Raw genomic sequence first — 16,950 nt, forward strand, 5'->3', positions numbered from 1 at the left:
ACACACACACACACACACACGGGCATGCACATCCCCAGGGTCAGGTTCCAGTCCTTACACTGGCAGGCCCCAGCCTGCTGCCTTTCCTGGTAGCCTTTAAACTAGCAGGGGTTGGGCCTGGCTTCCTGTGTCTGTCCCAGCGGGCCCACTCCTGTGTCATTCTACTTCTTGAGACTTCTTGAGATTGGAGAGACTCGCTCGCTGGTGAGCCGGGCTCTAGGGCTGATGTCTGCAGAGGGCTACGAGCTGCTCCTACCCCGCTCTCCCTGCCTGCCGCCCCCCTGCAGGGCCTCCACTCTCCCTGCCAGCCTTTCCCCTGTTTCCATTTCTTTCCTCCCCTCCTTAGGGGGCGCTGGACCCCAACTCCCGCCCCAGGCTCTCCAGGCCTGATGTGTGTGGCTTTGGAGGCCCTCTGGGGCCGAGGACTGGCTTGTAGCAAGAAACTGTGAACCTTGAAGCCCACTTTGGACTCTGTTTCCCTTTTGGAAAATGAATGTATTAACATTTGCCAACTTCCTGACTCAGAAAAACATCTGTGGTTCTTACTTGCTTTGTGGTTTGTAAACTGGGGACTGCACATCTGGGCTCATCGTGCTAGCCTTACGCAGTACAGAATATTCACCAAGTAGACTTTGTAGATGGGGAGACCGAAGGCCAGAGACATGGGGGAGTGGGAACATGACTTCCTCAAGGCCACAGTTTAGTGGCCAAGCCAGGACCAGGAACACATCTTCCAATACTCTCTTGCCATGACAATTGAGTTCTTTGGGATAATGGGTATGACTCTACGGTACATGGCACGGCCCAGGCACAGGGGCTGCCCACAGATCCCAAAGGACATCAAAGAAACCGAGAGCAGGAAAACCTTACAAGTTGGCTGTTACCTTTGATGCGTAGTTACTGCACAATCTAATTATCCTGATGAGGTTCTTTGATATGTCCAAGTTGGTTTTATGTTTTCATATCATAAAAACCAACACCCCACACAAAGCAAATGAACAAACAAACAAACAAAAAGCAGCATCAGACCTATAAATAGAGAACAAACTGATGGTTTGCAGAAGGCAAGGGGGTGGGAAGACGGGAGAGTGGGTGAGGGGGAGCGGGAGGCACCGGCTTCCAGTTGGAATGAACAAGTCACCAGGACGAAAGGCACAGGGTAGGGGCTCTAGTCAATGGAATTGTCACAGACGGTAGCTGTTCTTGTGGGGAGCACCGCGTAACAGAGAAACTTGTTGAATCACCGTGTTGTACACCTGGAACCATTTAGCATCATGGGCTAACTGTACTTTAATTAAGAAAAAAAAATTTCCCACATCCCGCTGTGCGTGGGCCAATGGGCTGTGTCTAGAGAGAGAGAACTTTGGACGAGGTTCTTCCGCCGTGTGGAAGCGGGCTGTGGAACCTCACGGGCTCGCTCAGATGATCCTCACAACTCACGACCCAGGCAGCCTTGTTCCCATTTCACAGGAGAGAAAACAGAGGCTCAGAGAAGTGAACTGACTCATCTATCGTCATTCAGCTAGAGAGTAGGCAGGGCTGGGCACAGATCAAGGTCTGTCTCATTCCACAGTTAAGTTTCCCTCTCCTACTCCGTGATACTGGCTCCCCACAAAGGCATAAAGGGCTTAGTCATTAAGTGACTCAGTTTCCTCTTGTGTAAAAGCCTGCCTCCTGGTTTCTGTGTTAACTAAGGAGGCCCCCCACCACACACACACACACTAGGTGCCAACCTGCCGGGGAGGACCACAGGAGGGTTCCCGGAGCACCAGGCTATGGGAGACTGTGAGAGCCTTTCTTCTGGAAAAGCAAGTTTCTCCCACTTAGGAGGAGAAGCCAGTCAGACTTCTGAGGTCGCTGAACCCCCCAGGGACAGCCTTGCTCTGAAAGCTGGAAGGCCCAGCCTGGGGCACCAATGGGGCAGGGCCCGGCCCCCATGTGGCCCCAGTCTCCCCTTGCCCAGCCGGGCTGCTCTCCAGCTGGTTGTGCAATCTTGCTATGAATAGGTCTAGGTGTGGGGTTTGGTGCCAAAGAGACCAGACTTGTCTCCTTCGGGTGACAGCTCCCTCTGGAATTCTGGGAGGTGAGGGAGCACAGCTGCGAGGTCAGGTGGCTGACCCTGAGGCTGGGCGGTCCAAGCCGGTGGCGTGAGGGGTGGAGCCCGTGGCCAGACCGGATGGACAGGTTGGCAGCACAATCGCCAGCCTGCTGGCACAAGGATGAGAGCTCGACCGAGTGCCGGGAACACCCCCCTCCCCCCGACCGCCAGCAGGGTGAGGGTGGCTGGGCTGCCCGATGCGGCCTCCCAAAGCCTCTCCCTCTTGCCCCCCTCCCTCTCACTAGCACCCCCCCCCCCCCCCCCCCCCGTCCTTAAGGTAGGACTTAAGGAAGCCTGAAGGGGGAGAGGGAAAGATGGACTTCCAATTTAATTTTTAAAACATTAAAAATATGAGGATGTGAGAAAACAGAAGTTGTCCTGCATTGTTGGTGATGTGACTTGGTACCTTGGAGGGCAACTTGGGCAGTCTCTGTGAAAATTGCAAATATATGTGTATCCTTTGGCCCAGCAATCCCAAGTGTGACCATCAGTCCTACAGAGATTCTTACGTGTGTATGTAATGTGTATAAGATTATTCACTGCAGTGTTGCAGATTATTCACTGCAGTGTTGCTGATAATAACGTGCATTTAGAAACAATGTTATCTAGGGGCGCCTGGGTGGCTCAGTGGGTTAAAGCCTCTGCCTCAGACTCAGGTCATGGTCCCAGGGTCCTGGGATTGAGTCCTGCATCGGGCTCTCTGCTCAGTGGGGGCCTGCTTCTCCCTCTCCCCTCTCTCTGCCTGCCTCTCTGCCTACTTGTGATCTTTGTCAAATAAATAAATTTAAAAATCTTAAAAAAAAGTAAACAATGTTATCTATCAATAAGGGACCCCTGGTTCCGTGAGCTAGATATAATAATGCAATAATACTACATAAGTATAAAAATGAGGAGGTTTTCTCTGTACTGGTGTTTTCTCTCTGTGTGAGAAACTTATTAACACAGTGAGGTGCCTGACAGCGTGTCTAATGTACTAGTGGCTCAGTCCATTAAGCATCTGCCTTCAGCTCAGGTCATAATCCTGGGGTCCTGGGATAGAGCCCCAAGTTGGGCTCTCTGCTCAGCAGGGAGTCTGCTTCTCCCTCTCCCCCCCACCCATGCCTGCTCTCTCTCTAATAAAGAAATATTTTTCAAAAAAAATTTAAAAAGGGAGGAAAAAGAATTTGTGTTTTTATTGGTTGTAGGTGCATAAGAAATTCTGGAAGGATGAACACTAAGAGGCAGAGAACTAGAAAGGGACAGGAGGAAAACATTTCCTGTGCATATCTGTCTGCTTTTTGGCTTTTGAATCTTGTGCATGAATTCCCTTTCAAAGTATTTAAAAATACAGTGCAACAAAACGCAGATAATTTTGCCAAAAATGTTCATAACCCAGTTGCCAGATACAATGGACATTTGTCTTCTGGGGACAGATGCTGGCATGAAACTGTATTTATCTTTATAAAAGAAACGCACTCCCACTTTGATAAAGTAAACTTGTACAGAAGGTGAAGAGTTGAAAGCCTGGTCCCTTGCCCGCACCCCCAGACTTAACTGAGTTTTTTGTGATTTCACTAGATCAGGGCTTTGGTCTCGGTTGTAAAGTCACAGGGATGCCGAGATCTGTCAGCCCTTGGGGCAGCCTCTAGGGCCCATCAGAGGCCTGGGACCCGGAGCAGCTTCCTCTGTCATCCCCGTGGGCAATACACGTCATCATTTTCTGTGGGCAGCATGTTGTGAAAATAGTTCCAGAAAAACCATGACTTCTCGTTTCCTCAACAGCTTCCTCCTAGGACCCACCTCCCACAGCGTGCCCTTTCTAAAGGCCACTCGAAACAGCTCCCTGCCCTGCTCTCTTCCCATTCCACTATCAGAGTCCAAGACGCTGTTCTGGAATTTTCTGGCAGCCCATTTTTCTTGCCTGACTTCTCACTAATCTTCTTTGAGCTCTTTAAGCCCCAAACAAGCCCAGTACTCACTATCTCCCAGAAATGTTCCAATCTTGCTGCCGCCTCTGTCCCTGCAATTTCATCACTTAAGCTAGAAAACCCGACCCATTTCTACCTTCTCCCTCAAACGTCCCCTTCCTCTGGGCTCCCACGGCTTTACTTCCTCTGTCCCATCGTGCCCTGAGCAGCGCTGGCAGGATTCATCCACGCGAGAACTCACGCCAGCAGCCCTATGTCTCACTTCGGCCCCTTTACACCCCTCTGTCTGGGACAAAGACCGTGCCTGCATGGTAGGTGCTGCTGAGACGGATGAAGGTAGGTCTTGGAGGAAGTCCTCGATCAACCTAAGACACTTTTCTTCCCTGAGTTTATAGTGTTTCTAGAAGGTCCTCAGAGAAGGCGGGCAAACGTGCAGTTTCGAGCCACTTACATGGCAGACACGAGGCAGAACCACGCACACAATCTTTTCTCAGGTCTTACTATTGCTGATGGCTTTCCTCTTGTGACATTCAAATTAAGAAAATCCCAGGGAGGGTCTCCTCTTCCTCCAGTTCCAAAAGTGTCCCGTCCTCAGACCCAGCTCCATTGCTGCTTAGATGGAGATAAAAGCAGAGCGAGGGAGGGTCCCCTTCCCAATGGTCCTTTCATCACCTCCATCCACACTGCCAACACGCTCCCCTCCTGTTGCCTATTTCTCCCCATAGCCATCTCCCTCCTTTACCGCGTCCCAGGGCTCTGGCTGTGCCGGAAGGGGTGGAGACAGTGGCTGTGAATTCTGCCTTCTGGCCCTGCATTCTGGCTATGCAATGGGCGACTTGGTCGATGCATGTCACATTTGCTAGCTTCAAGGTTTGCCCTCATTCCTTGAATTGGATTTGCAAAATCAAATCCCTAAGGTGATATGGAGATCGGTCCAAATTCTTCCACTTTTCACCAAGAAGCTGAAGCAGGGAGTCCGCAAGAGTTAGCCCTTTAGGCATCCAAGTGGAGCAGACACACCTGGAATACAAACTCCTGGGGGCAGGGCCCACAGCCTGGTTCGCCTGGTGCTCATCACAGAGTCTGGCCCACAGCCACACTTCATTTAGTTAATTGTTGATCATTAACTTTAATTAGTTTTTGGTTGAATTTCTACTTGGTTTGGGAGAACTCTCTGTTGAGACTCTGATGATAACTAGTGTTAGGTTTCCATCTTCAATCTTTTGGGAAACAAAGTAAAAGCTGAGAAGCCATCCCAAGTGAAATAACTTTCTCCCACTTGGCTTTGGCGTTAGAAGATGGTGAGATTCTGCCTTCATAGGTAATTAAAACCACGGAAAGGACACTTCAGAAAGCATGACTCTCCACCAATATAAAATTTATCCTGAAGGGCAAACTTTATTTTTTTTCCCAAAGGGCAGACTTTAAAGTATTTACTCACTTGATCTGAATGGAGCCCATCGTGTTGCCTGGGACTCTGAACCCAATCCCAGGGAATTCTTCAAAGCGGAGTAATTTTTACATCTATTACAATGAAGACTACCACCCAAGCTATGAGGGGTAGTTTGACCATAGCGTGGGGGTTCCTCCTCACTTTACTGAGAGGCCCTCGATGTTCACATGGAGCAACTAGTTTTGCTGTTGCCAGCGGAGGCCTGAAATACTGAACCTGATTTTCAATATGCAGGAGGGCTCTCTGGTGACCAATGTTCACTCTTGGCACTGACATGAGGGGAACTTATTGGAGCCTAAGCTTTGACAGGTCAAAATCTCTGACACTCAGTGAAGGCAGAGAGTCTAAATCTGGCTCCCTACCTAAAAGCCCCTCCTGGACAGCACGCCGCCATGCACACCCAAGTGACCATCTGCCACCATGAACAAGGCCATAGATCGGATCTGCTTTTATTCGACTGTCTGGCTGTAGAGCTCACAAGTTGTCTGGAGAGAAAGTTTGCTAGATCATTCCATTTAGAGGGCTCAGGGCAAAGCCTCTCAGCTTTATGCCTCTCCCAGCCTGTGAAGTCATTCCAGCGAAGACCCTGACAGAAATGCGGCCTTTCTCATCAGGAGTTCAAGAAAGGGGAAGGGAGAACAAAAGACTTCTTGAAGTGAGACAGAGTGTCACTGATGCTTTATTTACATGCGTCACCATCTCTTTTACAAACTAGATTACGGTTTTAAATGGAATACACAAGGCAATTATCTACAAACACCAAGAAAAGTTAAGTACTGTGTCTCTATTTCATTTGGAAAGGGGAAGGTTCCCAAATCAAACTGGTTTTGATTCTTAAGAGAGGTGGTAGAGTTAATTCATGGCAACATATGGTTGGACAAAATCCTCAGTAAGAATGCAATATGATAGTGTTCGCTTGGAGAGAAAAGGTGAGGTGCTTCAAACCAAAGTATCAACCGCTGGTCTCTCGGGTGTCTGAATACGGCCATGCACCATATTTAATTCTAGTCTGAATGGGGTATGAGCAAGAAATTGGAACAGGTAAGACAATTTTACAGATACTGTATACAGATTTTTTTTTCCATTCATGCAACTTTTTTTTCTTAAAAAAAGTTAAACATGTGAAGCCAAAATGCACAATGTATTTTTTTAATATTAACTAATTTTTCGGGTCCTCCTTCACATCTGTTTACATTTCCCGTGTACATGATGTGCTAGGACAAGTATACGAGAGAAGACTGATTGCCAGGCAATGAGATAATTTTAGACAAATAAGTGACCAGACGCACAGGTTTTTAAAGCAGCCACACACATAATTCTGGAGTGTGGCAGAGGCCTCAGAACCAATCATTCATCAAAGAAAAATACACACAAATAAAACCAGAGGAAAATATTTCATTCATTCAAACTGCATAAAATGTTACCCACCGACAATTCAGATCGAATAGAATAGACTCTTTTCAGTTACTTGGGCGTGTGTATCAAGATCTCGTGGGCAGACATGATTTCACAAGGCCTGTGCTATCCCCTCATTGTGCCTGCTGCCCCCGGTCTTCAGGAGAGGCTGGCTTTTTCGTACCTCCTTGCCAGTGATTGCATTTCTACAAAAATCTGCTAAACTAAAAAATACAACAGTATGCTTAATCATACAATGTTCCCCAAATTCATCAAGAAAAAGAAAATTAGAGTTCAAGCTGTCAGGGTTTTGCTTCTGCTTTCAGAAAGGGTGGCATTCGCACTTCCATTTAGCAGCCCACGGCATCAGCACGTGACACAGGACTGGCTGCCCGACTGCTGTACTCTTGGTGGTCTCCCCAAGAGATTCCAACGGTCCTTCTTCCGTAAGCGGGGTCCACTGGGTGTAGGCCAAGGCTGTCCCTACCGTCTTCAACAAGACTGGAAGCCATCTGAAAGGTCGCCCTGAGACTGGGCAGAGCTGTCCTGAGCTGTGAGTCACGAGGGCCTCCCACAGGGTGGTCAAATGCTACACACAGAACACCCAAACTCAACACCACACACACACACACACACACACACACACACACACACACACAGAGCCCACCTTGTATTACACATGTGTGCACAATCCTGTTAACAGGAAAGACAAACTTCAGAAATTAAAAAAAAAAATATCTGTGTTTCAGCAATCATCCCATTGCGAGGGGATGCAATGAGGGAGCCGGGGCTCAGCTTCATTCACAGTTAACGGGGGCGCTGAACCTGGCAGGCCGCTCTCACAGCAGGAGAGGGAAGGCTTATAAAGCTCTTTTCTAACTTTGGTACAAGGTATCTGGTGCTGGAGCCTGAAGAGAGAACAACAGAACCCCAGAGTGCATGTCATGTTTTCAACATTAGTTACTCTTCTTTTTAATTTCCCGTCAAAAAGTGGAAGGCTCCCTAGAGCAGCTTATTTAGAGGCTGGAGATAACCTGGAATAGTTCTCCGCAGGATGCGAACATTACAGCCGCCAGGTCCCCGGAGGCCAAGTATTCCACCGGGATGCTCCAGATCAGAAAACTTACGGTGAGGGACGCGTGACACTCAGAACTCCACGTGGCGGCCGACGGCTGGCCCTTGCTGAAAGCAGAGTCTCCGTGTAAGAGACGGAGGTCTGAGGCGGCCGCCCTTGGCCCTGTGTGACCACCTCCTGGTGGCTCCAGGGGAGCCTGGCCTGGGGGTGTGTGTGTGGGGGGGAGGCCAGCTGGCAGTGGCCGAGGCTGAGAGGGGCGCTGCCGTGGTCCTGGACAGGCCTGACTGTTCCAAGTCCCTCTCGAAACTGATGCTGGCACTCGGCTTTGTCCTGATCTCAGCTCTCCACAATGCTCTACCCAGTAGATACTATCTGCATTGTTAAAAAACAAAAAACCCAACAAATGCAAAGCACCCCCCCCCTCCATTTTCCTGATGTGCTCTGCGGCTGCCCGGCTCCCAGACCTCCTCTGTCCCTCCCTCAGCTGTTTCGGATTAAATTATAATCTGGTTCTAGGACATTTTGTAAGACATTCTGCCTGAAATCTAACAAACGCTGAGAAAAAGAGAATAATAAATGAGATGCCCCATGTCTGAAAGGAAGTCAACAGGGGTTGAAACCTATTTGGGAGTTGTTGTTGTTGTTGTTTTTCACTCCCAAAGTAGCTCCCGGGGTCTATAAAACAGAAAAGGCAGACAAGCTGTTTTGTTCGTTTGCTGTTTCTTTCTGTTCAGGAGAGCCGGTCTGAGGGCCCTCACGCTGCAAGCACTGGGGACGCTCCCCCCGCTGCCCTCACTCCCCACCTCCCTCCCCGCAGTGGCTGTAGTTATGTCCCTGCGGCATCCCCCCCGCCCATCAGGGCAGCTCCAGCTACGAACACAGAGAGGTAGTCTTCTCTCAACGACACGGGACAGTTCCTGTGTACAGCGGACCACCGAGGAATCAAGGAGTGGCTAGCGTCATTATAAAGGGATACGGTAAGCTGAAGTCTGTCCAACGGACAAGCGGACCACATGAAAAGAATACACACCTTTAAAAATTATACATACTTTTAAAATGAGGATTAAAAACGTGTAGCAGTTTAGAAAAGGCGATATGCTACAGGCCTACTATAACCACCACCGCACGACAATTTACAGATTCAGTAAAAGGCAGGGTGAAATCAACAGGGCCATCACTCAAACATGAGCACCCAAGCGAGGCGTGGGAGACGTGGGACAATACCAAATGGAACTTCCATTATGCTAGGAGCTGTTCTCACCACCAGTATCACCCCCAAAGGAATTAGGAAGCAAAAGTGCACAAGGGGGCCCCTGGCGGCAGGTGGCGGGTGCAGGGGTCAGGTGGCATGTCTATGGTGGGAGGGAGTCAGTGCCCACTGCACGGTGCGAGCATCAGCGAAACTCATGCAGGGAAGTCTGTGCTGAACTACTAGCCTGTGTTCCTAATGTCCATGCAGAATGTTCCATTTTTGTACTGTACAGGATAAAATTTACTTATACATTTATATACCTAATGCTTTTTATGCAAAGAAAAGAGTCTTCATCTATCACTCTGGAGAAGTGTGCATATGCTGCGCTCGTCAGAGCTTCGTCACACCAGCTTTTCGTGTGTACCCAAGGTGTTCCCAACCATTCTATCGAAGAGGGTAATGATATAATCACACTTTCCTGGCTCAACAGAAAGCACCTATACAGCACCATTAACTTTTTGAAAACCAAACAAAATGAAATCCATAGAAGCAGAAAGATGAGGGGGTAAAAGTCATAACTGCCCTATCTTGTACTTCCATCATGTCACTTGTACAATTACAATCTAAGCTTTTATATATATATATATATATTAGATTGTGTGTGTGTGTGTATAAAAATCAGTTTGTACGCTATTGCCTCTCACTCATACACGTCTAGTAGATCCGATTATACACAGCAAGGCTGAAAATAATCAAGGGTATTTTAGGAAAATAGTGACTCTGCTTTGTACTTTTCACACATTTCCCACTGTAGGCTTAATGTTCACCTGCAAGTTCATTTCTTCTGCAAAGCAAAACAGGACTTTATTTCCCCCTTTCTCCTTAAAACTAAATCCCTTAGTGGCATTTGGCAATGAGTGGGCAGCTGAGCTTGTTTCTTGAAAAGACCCTAATTTCTAACCAGCATACCATCATTGTTCACTGCATTAGCTGAGGATAATGCCAGGAGACCAGAGGCCCGACTGCTCTGGAACTGCAGACCAGGGGCTGGGGGATCCCCCCCACCCAATCCCGACTCAGAAGGAAAACACAGTGGGTCGCATGCAGCACTCCATTCGTCGGGCCTATGCAGGGGTCAGTCCTGGACTGGTGCGCACGGCAAACAGTTGTGCCATTGTTCAGTTTTTAGAAAAGGATAGTCTTCTACCGAACAAAAGAAGAAAGAAAATCCCCCTCTGGTTTATGTAATTTGTTAGTTTATGGAGTTCCAAGAGCTCAAATGCTTGTGATGCCCAAAGCTAGACTAGTAACTGGTACAACATTTTCCTTCTGTTTTTAAATTTGCCAGGGGAAGGATGATTAACATTTTAACATAAAAATACTGCAAGTTAATGCATGTGGAAAAACTCAAAAAGTCAAAGGAAAACAAACACTAAAATGACACTTAAAACATCCCATAAACCATCGTGATATGAATACACCACAGAGTCGCCAACAGGAGCTCACGGTGTGCTCTGAACGAGGCTGGGTGGTGCTGACAGGGTGCCGTCCTTCGCTGGCAGGTGGCTCATGACCCTGTACAAGGAAGATTTTGCATACTTTATATAGAGAGTTCTGTTCCAAGGGTAAGTGCTTCACCCGGGGTAAGGGGCCATTAACAGTCTCTGCTGGGTTAGGAAAATGGTGCAGGATTCACAAAGGTGTTAAGCTGTAAACGGTATCACTGTCCACTTGCTGAGAGCAGATTTGGCAAAGGGTTTCTCGGTAGGTCTTGTGTCAGTTTGAGGGTCTGCAGGAGGAGAAAAGAAAAACCAGAGATGATTAAGGACATTCAAACAGCAATCGTAGGCCCCTCTGGCTCACGCTTCACCAGCCTCCTGTCTCCTCACCTCACCCCCAAACTAAGGGTACTCACACTAAAGCTGTTTTGCTACACTCGCTTCAGAGGTCTGAAAACCTAAGGAAGAAGCATGGAGACTACTTACCTTATTTTTCTGCTTGATTATATGATGCTCTCAAGTTGAAAAAGCCTAGAGGAAACGAGGTCATTCATTTTGGGCGGTTAACAAAGAAAGGCAAGTTAGGGGTGTTTTAGTGGGCCCTTCCTTTTTTTTAATCTCTAAGACTTATTTATGTATTTATTTGAGAGAGCCCACACGAGTGTGTGACTGGGGAGAGGGAGAAGAAAAGCGGGAGACTTCATGCTGAGTGCAGAGCCCAATGCGGGCCTTGATCTCAGGACCCTGAGATCATGACCTGAGCCAAAACCAAAAGTCAGATGCTTAATGGACTGAGTCATCCAGAAGGCCCGTTAGTCGGTCCTTTTAAGTTAGGTGTCCAGGGTGCAGATGGGATTTTGCTCTAGGATTTTCAAGCTACAACCAGAAAAGCTGGTCACCCTAAGCAGACCAGCTATGCTTTTCTGGTTCTCTCCCACTGGCTACATGGACTAAACTTGTTTACCATGAGTACCGGGGAGCCGAAATGGCCACTTTCCACAAAGGCTTACTCAGCCTGCACCACTGGTTGGAGATCACTTTGACTCTCCTTGCTTATTAAAGGAATAAGCAATCTCTAAGTGGACTGTGTAGGAATTTTTTTTTTTAATATTAAAAGTCTGCAAAGAAAAAAAAAAATTATGTAACACACACATATGGCCAAAAACCCCTCCCACACAAAACATCCCTTTAACAGTTAACAATTTATTATTATTTTTGCCATCAACAGTCTTCAATGGGAGGCACAAGAGGTCCTCTCAGACCCTCTGAATTTACATGTCTGAGTAGACTTCATGAGACCTCTGAACCCAGACAAGTTAAAGGACTAAAAAAGGTATACTCACAGATGTAGCTAAAGGAATCAACACAACAGACCTCAAGACACAAGACCTTTGTTTATGGAGACAGTGTCAGCTGTCAAGGTAGGGATAAAAATGGCTTTAGGCCAAGAAAGAGACAAGGAGGAGGGAAACAAGCTGAACTCCCCACCTTCTCATCAGCAAAGGTAAGCAAGTCATGAAGTGTTCACCGGTAAGCTCACATACACATTATACACATCTGCTTCCCACTTTTTAGACCAGATATTATCAGAGGTTCATTTGGGATTTTCACAAACGTACTCAGGACTTCAATCTCTTCTGTGGCTGGGCTGGCTGGCAATCTCACCTTTCACTACCAATATTCAGAAAGATAGCCGGGCTTAGTATTGGTAATGTTACATACCCATGGTCACAATTACCCTCGCTACAGCTCCAAACTGAAGCTCTTAGGGGGTCTTATCAGAAACAAGAAAGAAGGAAAAAAAGGCCCTCTTTCCCCCACCCATCCCCAGTATTTATTTTCCCTGGCTGATGGATTTTTTTGCTTTGTAAAGATATTAGACAATATTATCCTACACTTGTTGATTTCAGAGCAAGAAAAAGCTAAAACAGGGACATCGGGGTAGCTCAGTTGGTTAAGCGTCTCATGATCTTGGGGTCCTGGGACAGAGTCCCACATCGGGCTCCTTGCTCAGTGGGGAGCCTGCTGGTCCCTCTGCCTGCTGCTCCCCCTGCTTGTGCACATGCTCGCTCACTGACAAATAGATAAAATCTTAAAACAAAACAAAACAACCTCCCCCAAACCTAAAAAGGAAAGAAAAGAAAAAGCTAAAACAGGTATCTAGTTGGCTCAGTCAGCAGAGCATGTGACCCTTGATCTTGGGGCTGTGAGTTCAAGCCCCACGTTGGGCCTAGAGATTAATTAAAAAAAAAAAAAAAAAAAAAAAAAGCAGTTAAAATAGAAACCAGATCAAAGCATCCATAAAGAATTAGCCTCCTAAAGCCAGCCAGTGCTATTCTAACTGGGACCCCTGAGGACTGAATGGATAAGGGTACAGACATGGTCCTTTGGAAGGGTATTCAGTTTTTCCCTTCACAGTAACACTTAATAAACCACAATCTAACATCACTATGCAATTAGTCATCAGCGACTGTGGTCCCCAGGTGCTAAGAGAGAAGCTGTAAAGTATTACCTAATTCAGACCCCATCCTGGTTCCCTCTGGTATTAATTATTCAGCCATGGAAACCAGTGCATACTGGGAAGGTGACACACTTCATTCCCCAAGTACAGAGGGGGAGCACGCAGCCTGTTCTAATGCTGGAGCTGGGTCCGCACAGTGGGAAAGAAGGCATGGGGCACCTATAACCCCCAACATGGCATCATTCTAAGCAGAACAGGGCATGGGCTCTGAAAACCAGGGGCAGGAGACCCACACTGGGCAGTCACAGAGCAACAACCAACAACAATCCTTAGGCCAAACACATTCCCTCATCAAAAGGCCCAGAATCTTCAGGGAACATCATCATTAAAAAGGAGAGGCACTGATCAGGACTGCTTCCATTTCTGCAGAATGGGCCTAGGGCCCCCTGTGTCTGTGGCATTCCCCGGGGGTCTCCCAGGCCATGCCTCTCAGCCTGCAAGGGAAACCTCGTGTTCTTAAGAGGGGAGCCAGGAAAGGAGAGGCAATAAGGAAATCCGACTCCACAGGACAGAAAGGTGACCTCCACAGGACAGAAAGGTGACAGAAAGCAAACAGATCATAAAATATTGTAAAAATATAAAGAAATCAGATAAATGTTGAAGAGAAATACAAGCATTCTTATAAAAGATATACCAGAATCACCATTCACTAGGAAGACCCATGATTAAAAATAGTCCCAAACACAGCTCCTTATCTGCCTTAGATTTTTAGCCACTTTGGTGACTCACCATTTGCACACGTGTATCTGACTCCACCAATGACAGAGAACAGAAGGAGCACTTTAAATGATGACACCAGCTACTGAGCTGGGAATTTAATGATACTTAGGTTGGGTACAGGTGTGGTGGGTTTCAATGAAGCTCCCGCATTTTTAACATTGTTTAAAGTAAGATGAAATTGTTTAAGTATGCTGATGCTGATTCTAAGTTTAAAAATACATCATATTAAGCAAAACTTCTGGAAGGAAAAGGAAGCATATAGCGGAAGGGAATTATAGCTATCACTTTGCAGTCACTAGACAATAGGCCAACGAATAATAAATATAAAAATGTCCTTAAAAAAACAAAAAACAAAAAACAGAAAATGTTGTTCTGTCCCATCTGTGACTTTCATTGATGGGGAGAAGATCTCTCTTCCCCATCCATGCCCAATAAATATGTTTGAAATCAGACTGTTGATGCAAGGAAAATGAAATGGGGATGCCAAATGATGAGACCCATTCTAAAAATATCTATGGATGCTGTCATCTGGTCCCTGGTGAGAGTAAGTCCCTCTATAATCTTGGCATCTGTAGGGAAGACAAGTTTCTGCCTAATTATCACCACTAAATCACATGACATGCTAAGAAAGGGCAATGCCTCCAAAAACTCTACACAAAACATAACAACCCCAATCAACTTAAATCTGAGAATAAAACATTAAAGTACCTACGGCTGTCCTCCTACAACTTAACTCCACTGTGACAAATACGGATTTCTCAGCAGTGTTTTTTATCTTTTTGGCACAGAGGAAAGGAAAAGGACCTTGACGCCAAATATGACACAGAAGGAAAACAAGCCAGTAGCATGAAACCCTCACATCCACAAATCCATGAAGGTAGCCACTGCTTTCCTAAGCTAAAACGAAAGATGTCTGGAGGAGGTCTGCCTGAAACACAAAATTAAAGTGAAGCACCGCTTTCCCTACTCTTTAAACAAAAAGATAATTTAGGCCAAACCTGCCAACCCCAGGACAAGCTGGGGACTAAATACAGAACATTTAGGACAGAAAAAGAAATGAATCAATGTTCACTCGATCTGACAGGGAAGACTCATGTGGAGTTCAGAGAACAGGTATGGGCTTCAGACTAGGTTAGTTTCCACCCCTGAGGAGAGAACAAAAAAATGCCCGCCTGCCACCATCTCTGCTTTGCCCCCAGGGGGATCTCTGGGACACCCAATCCATCATGAGCCACAATCATCTGCCACCATCCACCCAGGCTTCTGGAGCTGGTGTCACCCCAGGAAAAACGGCATTTCTATGGGTCTTGGGTTGGGCAATCATGTCTAATTTCGGAGTACCAACATGGCAGCAGTTCCCTTGGCGTCCATCTTCACAGCCAAAACACGAAGCAGCTGAAGAAAACACCTAACAGGTGCAACACTTCATTTAATTTGGTAATTTTTCAGCATCTCCCAGGTTGGAATGGGAGACAAAGACTTATGGAAGCAGCGGAGGGCCAGCCTGGTGGTCACTGTGACAGCAGAAGCCTATCAGATGACAATCTGGCCCTCTGCCTGCAGTGCTGGCCTAACAGTGCCATCCTCCAGGACTACCAGAGACGGCGAACGAGGTGGTGCAGCTCTATAAAAACACATTCTGAAGAATGCTGTCAACCTGCCACTTTAGCAACTTAATAGTTAACAAGGGAAGCAGAATAGGTAGGGAGGTTTCTGCCAGGCGGGAAGCCAAATGTGTATTCAGTTTGAGGAGCCTCAGTAAAGGAAAGTCAAGTTTCTAGGAAATGCAGCCCATAGGCACAGATGCCTTTTTTTTTTTTAAAGCTTTATTTGAGAGAGAGAGAGAGAGAGAATGCAGGCACATGTGTGCTTGTGGGAGTTGGGCGGGGGCAGAGGGAGGAGGAGAGGAACCTCAAACGGACTCCCTGCTGAGCGCGGAGCCCAACAAGGGGCTCGATCTCACAACCCTGAGATCATGACCTGAGCCCAAATCAACAGTCAGATGCTCAACCAACTGAGTCACCCAGGTGTCCCTCCATTAATACAACTTTAAAAAATTAATTAAAAAATTTAAAACAGTAAGTATTTAATATTTACCTTCTCTCATCTTTTCCGTGTATTCTACCATACACAGCCTTTATTTCAAGGACCAAAATCAACAGTCTTGCTACTCTCTCAGATTGCTATCACCGCTTTAGTGATTCACCACTTAACAAAAACAAGAGGGAACCGTAGTACAGGAAGAAATGCGTAGAGCCATAAACCGTGACCTGAATGTCACATGTTTTATGTTTGCCGGGTGACTCCTCACTGCATTGACTGGCTGGGGCGGGGTGACTGGGAGTGTGCAGTCACCGCCTCGGGCTGGGGAACAACTGCATCCCTGGGACGTGGAGCTGCAAGTATGCGTCCAGTGTGTCACCCATCGAAGGGCTCCACAACCAGCTACAGAAGAGAGGGGGCCCCAAAGCCGTCTTTGCCTGCTTTAGATATACAGGGTTATGAAGACCATCTAATTTTTCCAAAAGTGATTCTGAAATTGAAAACACAAAACCAGCTGTTTTAGTTCCACAAATAGACCAAACCACTCATCCCCCTGTAAGGTAGGACCAGGACATGCAGGTGACACAGGTGGTGGCCAAGAAGCAACCCTTAGACCAGTGCAAGAGAAGAAGGAAATCAAGAAGGGAACTGAAAGGAAGGTCTCAGGGGTGGCTCCAAGATCGGCAGACAGACAAAGGACTGCCCTGAGATCAGCAGTCTGGCCAGCAGTGAAGACTCAGGGAGTGAGGTAAATCCAAACTTGGTATGGCTGTGGGAAGCCCTCGTGTCCCTGCTCAGCCTGGAGCTTGCTTTCATGGGTACCCTGGCCGGCCGGCGACCTGAAGTGAATGGGGCTGGACAGTGAGTGCTTTGGCTTGAGACATTCAGAGCAGCAGGCATAAGGGAAACCTCTACCACATCTGTACACATATTGGGCTGTATTGCTTTCTGATCATTTCTCAACATACAAATGACCAATGGATGTTCCAATTAATTACAGTGGCAAAGTATACAGGGAGACCCACTGAAAATTAAAAATTTCAACCT

General features: G+C 47.1%; 1 protein-coding gene across 1 annotated transcript in view; it reads right to left on the reverse strand.

Moving 5' to 3' along the window:
- Window positions 1–6,121: 6,121 nt before the first annotated feature.
- FOXO3 (forkhead box O3) overlaps window positions 6,122–16,950 on the reverse strand; it is a 124,410-nt gene continuing 113,581 nt past the window's right edge. Inside the window, exon 4 of the mRNA XM_032338879.1 lies at window positions 6,122–10,909. The gene's annotated coding sequence lies outside the window, so the exon portion shown is untranslated. The remainder of the gene's footprint in view (window positions 10,910–16,950) is intronic.

Source organism: Mustela erminea, chromosome 4 (genome assembly GCF_009829155.1).
Source record: "Mustela erminea isolate mMusErm1 chromosome 4, mMusErm1.Pri, whole genome shotgun sequence".
In the NCBI taxonomy this organism is placed as follows: domain Eukaryota; kingdom Metazoa; phylum Chordata; class Mammalia; order Carnivora; family Mustelidae; genus Mustela; species Mustela erminea.